Consider the following 11422-nt stretch of genomic DNA (forward strand, 5'->3'; position numbering starts at 1 on the left):
CCCCAAGTAAATTCTTAGTTATGTCATGGTCAATTGCATGGAGGTAATACTTTGATTTGCTATAACTTGTGTTTCTCTCCATCTGTTTGAACGACAATTTGACCCCCTCCCCCCAAAAATGAAATAAAAAAATAGAAAAAGAAAAACGTTGAATTTTTATCGTGCCACTAAATGATTATTTTTCAATGCCAATCAGCTGTCTTTTACACCTAATTTTAAACCAATAAAATGAGTGAAAATATTATGCAATCGTCGAATATTTTTTTTTATTTAAAAGCATTATTCAACGGGGTCGGTTGCGTATTTACTAAGAAATAATGGGGTTTTACCATTGGGAAGGGTGGAATAAAAAGGGGAGAGGGGGGGGGGGTTCTCGATACCAACAGTGAAATTAAACTATACCCTTGAAATCCCAGGTGAGTCACATTTGTTCTTGGTGATTTCATCTCATGCCATCGCTCACTATGATACACTTTGAAGATATTAGAATGGTTATTAATGGACTGCAGTATAGGCTATGTGCTCTAGTTGTATGACACTCAATTTCGGATCGGAAGGTTTCGAGCCTCACTCGGCGCATAGTTGAGTCCTCTAATAATACTTTACTCACATTCTCTCATCGTATTCTGTTGTAAAATGAATACCTGATCGTTTACAGCGTAGTCTCTGTCCGATAAAAAATTGTAACATCACCTAACAGGCATCATGTTCCGTCCTAAATGTTGCTGTTGCCCAGGGACCCCTTGTAAAGCGCTTTGAGCACATTTAGTGGATATTGCACTATACATAAGCTCAATTATTTTAATGGGTTCTTTTTACTTGTGAGTTGGTTATGAATGAATACATTAAAAATAAATAAAATTCCCTTAATTTATCCCATAGGGGAAATTTGTCTCCAGGGTCTATTCCAAGGGAAGACTAGAATAACACAGGCATCAACCGCAATTCTAGCTAGGACGAGGTGACTTGTACAAGGCCACACAGCGCAGCGGCAGGCGACAGAACTAAGTACCTTTCGGGTACGAAGTAAAGACCGTACCCCTGAGCCATGTTGCCCCCCCCCCCCCCCCCCCCCCCCCCCACCCGGTCAAACCGAAGTTAAAAAACATTTTCCTTTAATATTTTTCAAATATTGTTTGTTGAAATCAACCATCAGGTTTCTGATCAAGTTCAAAGTTCAACGTTCAACGTCTTTATCTGCAAAAGGCGGATTGCCCATCACTGCAGATTTTATACAATTATGTGGTGATTTTCTCCATTATTGTTATATTGAGTTGAAAGATAAATGTTTAATGACAAAATTTGTTGTTGTTGGTAATATCTAGGATTTCTGGTGGGAGAGTAGTCCATTCCTTGATGGTTCTTGGGAAGAAGCTGTTTTTATATTTGTTGGTTCTGTGTGTTGGGGTTGTGAACATACTGCCTTGATAATTTATTGTGGATATACAGTGTTGTTTTGTGAAATACTGTGGTAGAGTTACTGCTGTTTTCATGGAATGTGCTGTTCTGTATAGATGTTGGAAGCGTTTTTCTTTCCGCCTACTTTTCAGATTGAATCGAATGGTGAAACTGGAATAAATGCCACAGAAGTACTTGCCGATTTGTGTGAGTGTACACCATTATCACTGTTTACACCTCACCCGTAAGTTGTTTACATAATTAAAAAAACTCTGTAGGATCAAACTTGATGAATAAAAGACATGTTTCCCTATTTGGCTGGCTCTGATTGGATAAAAGCCAGGATTAAAATTCGAAGTGCTACACTTTAAAATTGGATTCAATAGTCCGATGTCACGTTGCCCAGCAATGGGAGCAGCTTTGTCCTAAACAAAGAAAATTGGACCTTTTTATTCTTCATGCTGGCTAGAACTTTACATGTTTCATGTGATCAGAATGTGTACAAGTCAAAACATGATCAGATTTATTATGTTTTAACTCCTCTGGATACACTTTTATACTCGGCGGAGAAATATTTCGTAAGGGCGTCCGCCATTGTCCCGATAGTTTAGAGCCAGTTACTAAGTTACTATGCGTCATTACGAGGGAAGTGACGTCATGACTGTTGAAGCCAATTAATGGCAAATTCCTTATGGGATAAAAGCCATATTGGGAAATTATATTGTGTTCTAAATTTGCCGCTTTCTAGCAGAGACCCACATCTCCGCTGCTAGGACAAAACCAGAACAATCCAGTCTCCAATGACAAACACACTTTTAATTATAATACGACTAACTATTCCTATTTACTATCCTGAATCTATGATCTACAATACAACACCATTCAAAATCAATTTTTATTGAGCAACAACGTTGTAGACACTTTTGTCCAAAAACAACAGAATAGAAACACATCGAAAAAGACGAACGGGGGCCTAAGACTTTTCCAGCAATTCTTAGTCCATGAATGTGATGCCAAAAAAGTTGATGAAATTCCACCCGAGGAACTGAACATATATTTGATTCATTTTATTCTAGCTGTCATAAAAGTGGACAGTGAAGAATATGAGAGTTATATTTCAGATTACTATCAGTGTCCTTGTCAATTTTCCAAAAGAGAGTAGAGTCTTACACTATTTGAATTTAAGTGGAGCGGTTCACCAACGCAGTGGTGACACCGAAATGAGTACAGAAGACTGAAAATTTAATTCAGTTGAGCAACAAATCGAAATGAACGTGGTGTAAAATAGATATATTATGATTCTTGTCTACTCATATTCTTTTCATACCGCTCGTTATTTAAAAAAATATATTGATGCTCGTTAAAACTCACGTCAATTGAAATTTTGAAGATAACGCATGGTATGAATAGACACTCATTTATATCAACTATTTATTCCAGTTCTATTAGTATTAGGAATTTCTTTTAACCATCAAACCAATGTATCTTTACTTTCACAAATTTCTGATGAGTAATTATTATTATCATTTTTATTATTATTATTATTATTATTATTATTATTATTATGTTATTATTATTATTATTATTATTATTATTATTATTATTATTATTATTATTATTATATTATTATTATTATCATTATTATTATTATTATTATTATTATTATTATTATTATTATTATTATTATTATTATGTTATTATTATCACCATCACCATCCTCATCATCATCCTGATTACTAACATTGCCATAATATGTGTACCAATTTCACTACAATAATAATTCTCGTTACAATAACCTTATCACCAACAACACTATTGTGTTACTACTTTCTGATAATCCATAATTTTATTGTTTCTACTGCATGCATTTCAAAGAGCACACCGACCCTCAAGACAGTCCAATCAGTTTCTAGTTATGGAGTACGCATTCAGTATACATTTACATGTGAAAGGTAATGTAACTGCCATAGTCTGAAGACAAAAAAGTGTTATTCAAGAACATGCTTGTTCTCTATAATATTACAATTAACCAACTGCTACCCAAAAATCTTGAATTATCTTTAAACAATAATATTTTTTCGACAAGTAACGAACACACGTGTTCAAACATGTCTGGGTCACAATGGTATGTAGAATATACATTTTTATATGAATAACATTGTTTATCCAGACATGTTTATCACTTGTAGGGAAAACATCTCAATGGTTACGATTGTCTAAAACGTATATTATTTGTAAGCAAGTATCAATCCACGTGATTGAAAATTTTATCAAATTATCGTAACCCACAAAAGCAGAATATGCCACCTTTTACACACTTTTACTATGCCGTCTCGTGGCAAAACTCTCTGCGACAAAACTGTATGTTTCTGGTTCGAATCCCCCTTCAGAGCCCAATGGTGTTTCTTTGCAAAAGGATCACTGCTTGCTTATTTTCATCATGCTCAGGTGTAGAATATTACAATAATGTAACAAGTGTTTTGTCGTAGTTAAGAATATATCGGACCAAAGAAGGGACCACGTGATGAGTGTAATCTACGTCATATGATTTGAATCTGGAGTTCACAATTGATGTGAGACGGCTATATAATCAACACGTTCTATCATTCCCCTCAGATAGTGTCGAGTTCCTACAAACTATTGAATCTAACTTGTTGTGCTCGTGCATTGTGAACATCCAACAAATTGAATCTCAAGTCTGCTTTTGGTAAGCATAAGAACCAGTCATCTTAGTTTTACTTCCGTGCCGTATTTGAACCAGTCATATGTGTTTTACTTCTGTGCCGTATCTGAACCATTTATCTTTTTTTTTTACTTCGCTGCTCTGTTTGAACCAGTCATCTTTCTTTACTTCTGTGCATGTATTTTAACCTGTCATTTTTGTTTTTCTGCAATGTCCTATTTGAACCGGTCAATTAGTTTTACTTCTATGTTCTATTTGAACCAGTTATCTTTGTTTTACATCTGTGCCGTATTTAAACCCGTCATCTTTGTTTTACATCTGTGCCGTATTTGAACCAGTCATCTTTGTTTTACTTATCTGCCTTATTTGAACAAGTCATATATTTTTGTCTTCTGTGCCTTATTAGAACCAGTCATCTTTGTTTTACTTCTGTGCCTTATTTGAACCAGCCAACTTTCTTTTACTTCTGTGTGGTAATCGAACCAGTATCTCTCTTTTACTTGGTGTTCTATTTGAACCAGTCATCTTTGTTTTACTTCTGTCCCGTATTTGAAACAGGCATCTTTGTTTGTATTATGTGCTCTATTTGAACCAGTCATCTTTGTTTTACTTCAGCGCTCAAACTGAATCAGTCATCTTTGTTTTACTTCTGTACTCGATTTGAACCAGTCATCTTTGTTTTACCTCTGTCCCGTATTTGAACCAGTCATCTTTGTTTGTCTTCTGTGCTAAATTTGAATCTGTGTCGGTTTTGAAGAAGTCATCTTTATTTTAGTTATGTGTCGTATCTGAACCAGTCATCTTTCTTAACTTCTGTGCCGTATTTGAACAAGTCATAATTGTTGGTCTTCTTTGCCTTATTTAGAACCAGTCATCTTTGTTTTACTTCTGTGCCGTATTTGAATACTCAGCTACTCAGAATAAAATGGATGGGTCGAATAAAAAATGAAGAAGTATGGAAAAGAACACAGCTGAAACCAGTGAGAGAGGAAATAGAAAGAAGACGATGGAGGTGGATTGGACACACGCTTAGAAAGAACGACTCCACTATAACAAAGAAAGTATTGAACTGGAACCCTCAGGGCAGAAGATCAAGGGGAAGTCCACGAGGAACGTGGAGAAGAATTAAAGAAGCTGATATACAGAGAAGTGGTAAGACCTGGAATGAGATTAAAAAGATAGCTCAGGATAGAGAAGAATGGAAACTGTTTGTCTGTGGCCTATACCCTGACCCAGGGTGAAAAAGGCAACGATGATGATGATGATCTTTGTTTCACTTCTGTGAAGTATTTGAACCAGTCATCTTTGTTTTACTTCTTTGCCGTATTTGAACCAACCAACTTTTCTTTTAATCCTGTGTGATAATTGAACCAGTATCTTTCTTTCGAGCACAGGATCGTGATTCGTGGAGACAGTTGACCGGCAACGTGCTCAAGGGCGCAAGCCACGATGGATGATGATCTTTCTTTTACTTGGTGTTCTATTTGAATCAGTCATCTTTGTTTTACTTCTGTGTTCTATTTGAATCAGTCATCTTTGTTTTACTTCTGTGTTCTATTTGAACTGGTCATCTTTGTTTCACTTCTGTGCCGTAATTGATGAATACGTCATATTTGTTTTACTTCTGTGTGGTAATTGAACCTGTATCTTTGTTTCACTTGGTGATCTATGTGAACCAGTCATCTTGGTTTTACGTCTGTGCCGTATTTGAACCAGTCATCTTTGTTTTACTTCTTTTCTCTATTTGAACCATTCATCTTTGTATTAATTCTGTTTCGTATTTAAACCAGACATCTTTTAAAAATATTTTATTTGTGCATTTATTTGCAAATCATCTAACTTTTTATTGTCCCATCTTTTACTTTGTGATTGACGTTGAAATGACCTACGTAAACAAATTGTAACAAACTTGTAAATTCCTAGAATAGCAAAGAAATAATCAAAAAATATCTAAAAAGAAAAATATGAGCTTTTATTTAGTGAAATAACTACTAAATGTGCTCAAAGCGCTTTAGATGGAGTCCCTGACCAACAGCAAAACGTAACATGTAGAATAAGGCTTCACGCCTGTTAGGCGATATTACACGTTTTTTCCTACATAAAGAACGTTGGTAACGGTACTCATTTTACTCTTGAGTACGATGAGAGAATGTGGGTAAAGAGCCTTTTCCAAGGACTCTACTAAGCGTCGACCGGGGCTCGATTCAGAAATATATAAACGGTCTGATAAAGCTTTAAGTGAAGAACGTGGTTTAGGCTCACGTCTAAGCCATTTTCAATTTTGAAATCCGATGTTAAGTTCCTGATCTTATTTTGCATTTCTTACAGTTACCTTTGTCGTGCTTATCTTCTGCTTCGTAAACGGACTGGTAAGTTGATATCAATTAGAAGTAAAAGAAATAATTCAGTCATTCATTCATTCATTCATTCATTCATTCATTCTTTCATTCATTCATTCTTCTTCTTCTTCTTCTTCTTCTTCTTCTTCTTCTTCTTCTTCTTCTTCTTCTTCTTCTTCTTCTTTTTCTTCTTCTTCCTCTATTTCTTCTTCTTCTTCTTCTTCTTCTTCTTCTTCTTCTTCTTCTTCTTCTTTCTTCTTCTTCTTCTTCTTTCTTCTTCTTCTTTTCTTCTTCTTCTTCTTCTTCTCTTCTTCTTCTTCTTCTTCTTCTTCTTCTTCTTCTTCTTCTTCTTCTTCTTCTTCTTCTTCTTCTTCTTCTTCTTCTCTCTTTCTTCTTCTTCTTCTTCTTCTTTATCTTCTTCTTTTTCTTCTTCTTCTTCTTCTTCTTCTTCTTCTTCTTCTTCTTCTTCTTCTTCTTCTTCTTCTTCTTCTTCTTCTTCTTCTTCTTCTTCTTCTTCTTCTTCTTCTTCTTCTTCTTCTTCTCTCTTCTTCTTCTTCTTCTTTCTTCTTCTTCTTCTTCTTCTTCTTCTTCTTCTTCTTCTTCTTCTTCTTCTTCTTCTTCTTCTTCTTCTTCTTCTTCTTTCTTCTTCTTCTTCTTTCTTCTTCTTCTTCTTCTTCTTTCTTCTTCTTCTTCTTCTTCTCTTCTTCTTCTTCTTCTTCTTCTTCTTCTTCTTCTTCTTCTTCCTCTCTTTCTCTTCTCTTCTTCTTCTTCTTCTTCTTCTTCTTCTTCTTCTTCTTCTTCTTCTTCTTCTTCTTCTTCTTCTTCTTCTTCTTCTTTTTCTTCTTCTTCTTCTTCTTCTTCTTCTTCTTCTACAAATACAAAGGATCAAAACTTTGACGAGTTGAGAAACTTCTCCGAGCAGTGAGATTGACAGGATTTCTATTAACAAACCCTTGACATCAGCACTGATCTCATTTTAACAGCATTAATAATAGCCCTATCCGGTTACAAGTTATGTTAGTGGGATGGGGAATGATAAGTAAGCAAATAAGGTCATAAGAATAAATAGACATTATAGATACATACTATTTCGATTGCACTTAAGCTATAGTACATTTGTAGTAGGTAAATTCTTGTAAATTCAATTCATTCATTTGAAAAGCATACATACATGTACAATTAAATATATATATATATATATATATATATAATATATATATATATATATATATATATATATATATATATATATATATACATATATATATATATATATATATATATATATATATATAGAGAGAGAGAGAGAGAGAGAGAGAGAGAGAGAGAGAGAGAGAGAGAGGGTGAGAGAGAGAGAAATTAGAATCCATATCTCTTTTTAAGAAATATCTAGCAAGTGCTAGACTTAATGGGTCAGACACAAAGTTCGCTTTCCAATCAAATTAGCTTAGAGTTCCCTTGATTATATTTCTCATTATTAAAACATTAATCTCTTCTTGTCACATTTGCTTTACCCTGACATAACACCTTCTTGAGTCGTCGTGTCACTTATTTAGAAGGAAAATAGGAGCAAGAAACAAGTCATTGAATTGAACATTCTTGAGGCCTACCTCACGTTCCTCAAGCTAAGAAAAATAACCCACGTATTCATTTAGCCTGGTTTAAAAGATGAAACAAAATATAGGACCTTTAACTTTCCCTGGTAGGAAAAACAAAAACCCTCCAAAACCTTATGAACTTTACAAAGATATGGAACTAACCGTATTAGGAAGAAAAAACCTAGGACCTCGACATAACCCTTATAGAAAAAAAAAAAACAAACAGCATGGGACTGCTCTGCACTTATTCTCAATACTTCAACGACAATGGCAGCGAACAACTAAAAGAATGGATTCCTATACTTTTGCCACTCAATCAAGGTTTATTTTACACCTTTTAAAATGCTACTAAAAATTGCCAAATTGAATAAATAAATGCCTGACAAAAGATCCACGGTTAGAATAACAATATATTGTAGTGAAGCGACTTCAAGAAACGTACGAAGCTTTCCTTAAAATTCAAATGCTGTTGATCGTTATCTTGTGTCTGGCTTGATTTACATTTTAAATCGTTGAATACTTGGAATATTAATGTAATGTGGAGTACCTACAATTTCTCTTTAAAATATCCTCAGGCTGCATTGGATGTGACAAAGTGTGACAATTGTCTAATGCGCAAAAAGTGCGTAAGTATTTACTTAATAAACAACTGACCATGGATCTAACGCAACTGGTTTCCTTCAAAATAAATCATGACAAATTGCAAGAAGGTCTCCAGTTATAATAAAGGTCTGAAATCTGATATATAAAACTGTTCCAGAATTGGAATAATTCTCTTAGATGAGAATCGTATGCATTTATTAATACACCCATCTATTCGTTTATGCACCATCTCATTACAATCTTAATCATTAGTTATATCCTCCAATAATTATTCCCTACAGAAAATAAATTCATACATGCTTCCGGCACTTTCGTTTTTTTTTCCTTGAGCAAAATTATAAACTCCCCAATTTGCTCACTTGGATAACATGGGTGATTCCTGTTGACATTAGACTTCTTGTTTGATGAATTAATCAATATTCCTTCGTGGAATGTCTAAGAGACGATATCTTATGATTTCGTGGCGAAAGGGCATTATATATACATATATATTTCAAGTATAATTTTGTTCAATTTCTACAATAATGTTTCGAGCTCTCGCTCTCTTCATCCATGAAAGGCGCAATAAATGTTCGAAACAATATTGTATAAGTTGAACAATATTACATTTGAAATATTGTATAAATAACTCAACTCATCAAAAAGTTAAGCACTACTACTTCATATAATTTATTTATATATATATACACATATATATATATATATATATATATATATATATATATATATATATATATATATATATATATATATATATAAGCTCTCGTTTAGTCAAATGCTGTGGTGATGACATTTTCATTGTCACTTCTGTGTTCAATGTATGACTAGAATTTTGTCATACCAGTAAATTAGTTTCCATTCTTGTCAGCGCAAATCATGTGCTCAATGTAGTTCCAATATTTTGACTTAACTCATTTTGTACAAGACGTTTCAGAACTGTGTATTTATCTTTGTACGGGGTTAAAATGAAAAGTCTTGACGCCTCTCTTGTATTTTCAAATTTTAATTTAACCTTTAATTTCAACTTTGACCTATATCATCTTACACTTTTCCTCCAGTTCAAGAACTAACAAGCTTAATTTACTCCTGGTTGGAGCCAATAAAAACACCCCACCATTACGATTGCAGTCATTGTGGTATATGTTGAATTTTGATGGGAAATATTCATTGTCCCTAATAGACGAATCCAACTATGACTCAGTTTCTTGTTCTGCACACTTTAAAAAATGTCTTATGTTTATTTTCACTTGATTGGCTGTTTATGTTCAATACTTTGACATTTTTCTTAATACATTGTTTATTTTGAACACGTCTTATACAGTTGATAACAGGAATGGAATATTGCTTAATGTATGTGGCCATTACTTAAATAGAAATTATTGACACGTTATGGTGTAAAACTGCACTATTACTATGTGTCGATTCAGTTATGTGAATTGTCTTGTCGATGTAATTATTTACAGTGTCAGAGTTGGGGCATAAATCCCTATGATTGTCTTTTGTTCTCCTCTGCTTTGATTATATTGACAATTCTTATTCGTCAATAGTTTGGCACTCTTGAGTGGTCTTTCACTACGTGTGTTATGCAGGGTAAGTCATCATCATAGGTTGTCGCTCCAACACCAAACCCACTCCACGGGATCTGGGAAGTAGACTCTTGGGTCATATCAGTGCAACTGGGTCCGTCCTGTCATACTTCAAGGATATGCTCTGGGCATCCGCATGTACACAAGCTGGTCTCAGCCATCCCCCCATTTTTCATGCTTCAGACAAGTTTTGCATATGCTCTGTTCAGTGTTACCCATTCATTCCTGGGGAGCTCAGTTCCGTAGGGCAGTTCTTCTCTTGGAACTTCAACGGTTTCATTTGCGTAGTTGTTCCCCTCTTTCAATGTGGCAAGCCTGTACACAGATGCATGGTCAGAGTAGGTGGCGGGGTTTCAAGTTTTGACTGTGACAGGTGCACTGAGTCACTGTGTGGTGTGATGGCAGGGTGACTTATTGTCTTGCTTGTTTCAGTGTCAGTGACAGCTATTATGAGAATGATGTTAATGGTGACGGGTGGTCTGGTCCAAAATGTCTTAAAACGATTTTAAAAAACAAATTGTTCTTCAGAATATCACAAACAAGAATTATTTAGAATTCCAATGACAGACATAGTGTAAATTAATTAAAATCACAAACATCAAAGAGCTTCTAAAAGACAGCTGTAAACCCGTCAGGCGTGTTACAATATTATATACTCCGCATAAACTTCGGCTTTGGCTGAATGGCATTAAAGGATATGACGACCATAGGATCAGCGGGTTGTATCTGAATTGTATAATCATTCAAATTTTCTTTGTTTTCAGCGATGTGTTCCAGACGTGGCCTATGTATGAAAAAAAACTGTCTCCGTGCGTGTTCGGTAAGTCCAAATAGTGGATTCCAATGTCCTTTTCTGTTGATTTACAGAGAATAAAGAAAGAGGAAAGATATAGGTAGAAATAGATAGAGAAAGATGGAGAGAGAAAGAGGGGAAAAAAGAGAGAGAATGAGGGGAAAGAGATTCAGAAAGAGAGAGAGAGAGAGAGAGAGAGGGAGGGGAGAATAGGAGGAGAGAGAGAGAGAGAGAGAGAGAGAGAAAGGGGAAAGGGGAAAAGAGAGAGAGAGAGATAAAAAACGAAAATAGAGAGAGAGAGAGTGTACGAAGACAGATAGATAGAGAGAGAGAGAAAATAAGTAAAAAAAAAAAAAAAAAAAAAAGAGAGAGAGGAGGAGGGGAGAGAGAGAGAAAAGATTGATTTAAAAATTTATGTAAAA

General features: G+C 34.7%; 1 long non-coding RNA gene across 2 annotated transcripts in view; it reads left to right on the plus strand.

The window, feature by feature from the left end:
- Positions 1–3952: 3952 nt before the first annotated feature.
- The window catches only part of LOC144980273 (uncharacterized), a 106163-nt gene continuing 98693 nt past the window's right edge, over positions 3953–11422 (plus strand). Inside the window, exons 1-4 of one of the 2 annotated variants that reach the window (XR_013646851.1) lie at positions 3954–4105; positions 6410–6450; positions 8594–8644; positions 10972–11027. This is a non-coding gene — a long non-coding RNA (uncharacterized LOC144980273). Of the gene's footprint in view, positions 4106–6409; positions 6451–8593; positions 8645–10971; positions 11028–11422 lie in introns of both variants that reach the window. The other variant, XR_013646852.1, reaches the window with a different exon arrangement.

Source organism: Berghia stephanieae, chromosome 9 (assembly GCF_034508935.2).
Source record: "Berghia stephanieae isolate SIO BIC M18660-M18661 chromosome 9, UCSD_Bste_1.3, whole genome shotgun sequence".
Classification (NCBI taxonomy): domain Eukaryota; kingdom Metazoa; phylum Mollusca; class Gastropoda; order Nudibranchia; family Aeolidiidae; genus Berghia; species Berghia stephanieae.